The sequence below is a fragment of the Mustela nigripes genome, chromosome 13, assembly GCF_022355385.1.
Source record: "Mustela nigripes isolate SB6536 chromosome 13, MUSNIG.SB6536, whole genome shotgun sequence".
In the NCBI taxonomy this organism is placed as follows: Eukaryota; Metazoa; Chordata; class Mammalia; order Carnivora; family Mustelidae; genus Mustela; species Mustela nigripes.
In genome coordinates this window covers 92,922,448-92,928,514 of record NC_081569.1, presented here as the reverse complement: position 1 = coordinate 92,928,514, position 6,067 = coordinate 92,922,448, and the positions used below count along the sequence as shown (strand labels likewise).

The 6,067-nt window shown below is 39.7% G+C and overlaps 1 protein-coding gene across 1 annotated transcript in view; it reads left to right on the top strand.

Moving 5' to 3' along the window:
- Positions 1 to 415: 415 nt before the first annotated feature.
- Positions 416 to 6,067, top strand: part of MIS18BP1 (MIS18 binding protein 1) — a 47,359-nt gene continuing 41,707 nt past the window's right edge. Inside the window, exon 1 of the mRNA XM_059373139.1 lies at positions 416 to 812. The gene's annotated coding sequence lies outside the window, so the exon portion shown is untranslated. The remainder of the gene's footprint in view (positions 813 to 6,067) is intronic.

Genomic DNA, 6,067 nt, shown 5'->3' with positions numbered 1-6,067 from the left:
TCAGTGCATTGTCACAAACTGCTTTGCAACCCAGAGTCGTCAAGATTAAAGCTTTTGGGACTCGATAAAATCAGGTTCAGAAAACATCACACTTCTTGGGGAAACAGCTCAAATTAAACATGCCATTTCAAGTATAACTTTGCATTCAGACTATTATGCTCTCAAGAACAAAACGTTTCTTTCTCATTCTCAAATATCTGGCTGCCAGGGAAAACCAAAAGCTCTCTCAAAAGCACTCGGGAAGCTGTTTCTTCAGACAGCTCACAAACCACCACCAGCTCTCAAACTAGTAGCGGAGGAGGGAAGCTGAGAAAGGCCAAACTTAATAAAGCGCAGGAGCGCAGGAGCGCAGGAGAACGCAAGTGACGTCTGACGTAGGCCTTCCCGCCGCAGAGCATAACGGGAGGAGCGGCGGAACGCGCTAGGGGCGCGCGACCTCTGAAAACGGAACAGATTCTGTGGAAGACTAGAGCGGCGCTCTGGGTACTGTTGGCAGCTTGGGATTACACTCCTCTTGTGGAAACAGCATTGTCCGCGCGGTAGGAGCCACCCCCAGTTTTTTCGAGTCACTCAGTGACGCAGTTCCTGAGCGCGCCAATGAGGGGCTGGCTGGAGGGCGGGCTCTTCAAATTTGAATTCCCAAACTGTTGTGGGTGTCGGCGAACCTCGCGGAGGAACTGAGGGTCACCTGAGGCTCCGCTGCGGGGCCTGGAGCTGACTTGGGTGGGAGGCGCGAGCCCTGGGATCGCCCAACCCACGCGAAGCCAAGCCCGGACTGCCGCCTTCTAGCCCTGTCAAGCTCTTCACCCAAGGTATGAACTCCTTTCCCCGACCCCTTCGCCTCCTGCCGCCGGTCCCCTCTGACGCTGAGAGTCCCAGCCTCTCAGCGTTTTCACCCCTTGTGGGCTTTTGTACATTTTTTGCTGGGTGGGGGCGGGGGGGGGGTCTCACAACTGCTTCATTCGTTGCGTGCATAGTTGTTGCGTGTCTACTACCGTTCAGGTTCGTTTCGATGGTGAACGCTCTAAGCTTTTGTTCTAAAATCACTTCTAGTTAAAAACAAAAACAAACTAAAAAAACCCAAACCAAAAAAAAACCCTTTACGTTAAGAGTGGTTTCTGTGCATCACTGCCCTTGGACCCTAAGATCCACGGTGCTATAGAAACAGTTGATCCATCGAGCTCAAGATTTCTTCTGGTTTAATTACACATCGGTTACAAACATACCTAGATGTTAATAAAATTATCTAGAAAATGGTGGGCCCCTTCATCCTACTCTTCAAAGTTAAACACTATTCACAATTTGGTACACTTCCAGATTTTTTTCCCTATGCTTATGCTCATGTGTTTGACAGAAATGAGATTGTACGTTCTCTTCTACTCTTTCCTTTTTAAAAATTAAATATATTAAATATAATATAATATATAATATAACATAATATATTAAATATAATATATTAAATTAATATTTAATATATTAAATTAAATAGCTATTTTCTATGTCAGTACGTATACGGAATATATCTTTTTACTGAATAAATAGAATTCAGCTCTATGGATGTAGCAGAATTTCGTCCCGTAGTGGTGGAGATCTAAATTGTCTATAATAATTTGTCCAATACAAATAATTTGTTCAGTAATAATTTGTTAATGAACTGTATAGTGTTTGTGTAGGAACTTGGGTCTTGAATTCAGATTTAGGTCCTGCTCTTAATCATGGTCAGTGTGACCTTGGGCAGGTTATTTAACTACCTGTCTGTGCCTTAGTTTCCCCATCTTCAAAACTCTCCAGAATTGCTGTAAGGTTATGTAGTATCTGATTACATGCAATAAATATTGACTGTTACTACCACTTATATATTTGCATCCTTAATGTAGTTGTTTCTGTAAGAAAAAAATTTAGAAGTGGAATTTCTTGGTCAATAGCATACACACCTATATTTTGAAATTGAACTTTTCCAATCTGATAAGCAAGAAGTCCCATTGTTTAAATTTGTATCTCTTCCTTTATTAGTAAAATGAAGTGTCATTTGACTCACTGAGTGGCTTTTCGTGTGCTTTATTAATTGCCTTTCACGCCTTTTGGCCCTTTTCTGTGTTGATCATTTTCTTAAAATTGATTCATTTGGTCACTTTGAATGTTATTTCTAGTAATTGAGTTGAATCAATTCAACTTCATTATGTTGAGTGCTGGGGGGTTTTGTTTGTTTGTTCCCCTCCTCCAAGTGTATATGCCAGTTAACTTAAAATTCCTCTCATTTTTTTCTCATCTCCACCTCCCAGTTTTGGTTAGTGTGCTTTGGGATTTTTTTACCCTTTCCATCATCATAATAATAGTTATTATTACTGCTACCCCTTTAATAAATTCCTGGAAGAACTTTTCATGTAATTTGGGGAAGAAGAGTAACAGTTACATTGAGAATCATATCCATGAGGAAAACTGTTGTTTAGCCTTACTTATATATTTATTTATATGCACTATAAGGTGCTCATAGCTAGCTTTTTCATATAATGGTTTTCTCATGCCTGAGTCTTTATTTTAAATAAATAGCATTTTTTTCTTAGTGCATTAGCATTTGTCAGTTTTTAGAATAAATGGCAACAATTAGATTTTCCAAATAGTTTTATTTAGTGAAGCACAAGCATACCAGTTTAGAATTCACCTTCTCTTCTCTAGTCCAAGAAGGAACTAACAATTTCTTGTTAATGACCTCCATCTCTTAGGTCAAGTGTGTTTGGCCGTCAGGATACTCTTTTCCTCAACTTGAGAAATGCCTGTTACTGGATCCCCATCCTCTAACATCTGTCTCTTCTTCCATCAGAGTCTGAGCACCATAATTTGTTTTGTTTTGCTCCTCTGTTAACTAGGAAGAGAATGGGACCTTAAGGGTTTGGCCTCTACCTGATTTCCTGATTTTCTTTTGTATCTATTCTACAAAGCCTCTGTGGTCAGAAAATCCTAAGTAATTTTTTTTCCCTCCATATCCTCTCTTCCACCAACCACACTGAAACCACAGACAACTATTGCCAACTCTTTTGGCATCTGTTGAGTTGCTATTTATCACATAGTGGGAAAGAGAGACTCCTAGGAATCTTAAACCAAAAAGGTTTGGGGGGGTGGAACTTGAAGTTTTCCAGAATCCTGACTACTCACATCCATTCTACTATATATTTGAATTAGAAGGGAAGAGATTGGGCAACATGAAAGAGGAGTTATATGCTGGTTCTTCAAACTGTTTAGTGGGACCATAATTATCCGCCTTTAGGTAAAAACAGTAATGTGTGTCTACTACAGATTGGGCCTGTTTTCAGTTTGACTAGTTCATTTGCATTTTATACTTCCTGTTGAGCATTTCATGAGGTTGTGAGGAATTGAGATTGTGTGAACCTATACATACTTTGCCAATTTTTAGTGTGCAGTTGTCCCAGTTTATTCATTTTTGATTTTGAGAGTTTAAAGTGAACCACTAATGAGTATTTTAACTCTCAGCACAGGATTCCTATCACTAGCACATTGCCAATCACATAAATCTATGCATTATTGGTATATATTTACTGAATTAACATCCTGTGGAAGAATTCAGTAGTTTTTGTGTCACAGGACTAGATTGCCAAGATAGCCTTCTTTGTCAGCTCTTGTTATTAAGGAAAAATTTTTTTTTGTCTTATAAATTATTGGATAAGCTACTATTTGTGAATGTATTTATTATTTTTTTATTTCTTTTAAGCGTAACATTATTCAATGTTTTTGTACCACACCGAGTGCTCCATGCAATCTGTGCCCTCTCTAATACCCACTACCTGGCTCCCCCAGCCTCCCACCCCCCACCCCTTCGAAACCCTCAGATTGATTTTCAGAGTCCATAGTCTCTCATGGTTCACCTCCCCTTCCAATTTCCCCCAACTCCCTTCTCCTCTCCATCTCCCCTTGTCCTCCATACTATTTGTTATGCTCCACAAATAAGTGAAACCATGTGATAATTGACTCTCTCTGCTTGACTTATTTCTCTCAGCATAATCTCTTCCAGTCCCGTCCATGTTGCTACAAAAGTTGGGTATTCATCCTTTCTGATGGAGGCATAATACTCCATAGTGTTTATGGACCACATCTTCCTTATCCATTCGTCCGTTGAAGGGCATCTTGGTTCTTTCCTCAGTTTGGCAACCGTGGCCATTGCTGCTATAAACATTGGGATACAGATGGCCCTTCTTTTCACTACATCTGTATCTTTGGGGGTAAATACCCAGTAGTGCAATTGCAGGGTCATAGGGAAGCTCTATTTTTAATTTCTTGAGGAATTTCCACACTGTTCTCCAAAGTGGCTACACCAACTTGCATTCCCACCAACTGTAAGAGGGTTCCCCTTTCTCCACATCCTTTCCAACACCTGTTGTTTCCTGTCTTGCTAATTTTGGCTATTCTAACTGGTGTAAGGTAGTATCTCAATGTGGTTTTAATTTGAATCTCCCTGATGGCTAGTGATGATGAACATTTTTTCATGTGTCTGACAGCCATTTGTATGTCTTCATTGGAGAAGTGTCTGTTCATATCTTCTGCCCATTTTTTTTGGATATGATTATCTGTTTTGTGTGTGTTGAGTTTGAGGAGTTCTTTATAGATCCTGGATATCAACCTTTTGTCTGTACTGTCATTTGCAAATATCTTATCCCATTCCGTGGGTTGCCTCTTTGTTTTGTTGACTGTTTCCTTTGCTGGGCAGAAGATTTTGATCTTGATGAAGTCCCAAATGTTCATTTTCGCTTTTGTTTCCTTTGCCTTTGGAGATATATCTTGAAAGAAGTTGCTGTGGCTGATATCGAAGAGATTACTGCCTATGTTCTCCTCTAGGATTCTGATGGATTCCTGTCTCACGTTGAGGTCTTTTATCCATTTCGAGTTTATCTTTGTGTATGGTGTAAGAGAATGGTTGAGTTTCGTTCTTCTACATATAGCTGTCCAGTTTTCCTAGCACCATTTATTGAAGAGACTGCCTTTTTTCCACTGTATATTTTTTCCTGTTTTTTCGAAGATTATTTGACCATAGAGTTGAGGGTCCGTATCTGGGCTCTCTACTCTGTTCCACTGGTCTATGTGTCTGTTTTTTATGCCAGTACCATGCTGTCTTGGTGATCACAGCTTTGTAGTAAAGCTTGAAATCAGGTAACGTGATGCCGCCAGTTTTATTTTTGTTTTTCAACATTTCCTTAACGATTCGGGGTCTCTTCTGATTCCATACAAATTTTTGGATTATTTGCTCCAGCTCTTTGAAAAATACCAGTGGAATTTTGAACAGAATGGCATTAAAAGTATAGATTGCTCTAGGCAGTATAGACATTTTAACAATGTTTATTCTTCCGAGCCAAGAGCATGGAATGGTCTTCCATCTTTTTGTGTCTTCTTTAATTTCTTTCATGAGTGTTCTGTAGTTCCTCAAGTACAGATCCTTTACCTCTTTGGTTAGGTTTTGTCCCAGCTATCTTATAGTTCTTGGTGCTATAGTAAATAGAATATTCTCTAATTTCCCTTTCTGTATTTTCATTGTTAGTGAATAAGAAAGCCACTGATTTCTGCACATTGACATTGTATCCTGCCATGTTACTGAATTGCTGTATGAGTTCTAGTAGTTTGGGGGTGGAGCTTTTGGGTTTTCCATATAAATCATGTCATCTGCGAAGAGAGAGAGTTTGGCTTCTTCCTTGCCAATTTGGATACCTTTTATTTCTCTTTGTTGTCTGATTGCTGTTGCTAGGACTTCTAATACTATGTTGAACAAGAGTGGTAAGAGTGGGCATCCTTGTCGTGTTCCTGATCTCAACGGGAAGGCCGCAAGCTTTTTCCCATTGAGGATGATATTTGCTGTGGGTCTTTCATAGATAGATTTTATGAAGTTCAGGAATGTTCCCTCTATCCTTATACTTTGAAGCGTTTTAATCAAGAATGGATGCTGGATTTTGTCAAATGCTTTTTCTGCGTCAATTGAGAGGACCATGTGCTGCTTGTCTCCTCTTATTGATTTGTTCTATCACATTGATTGTTTTGCGAATCTTGAGCCATCCTTGTAACCCAG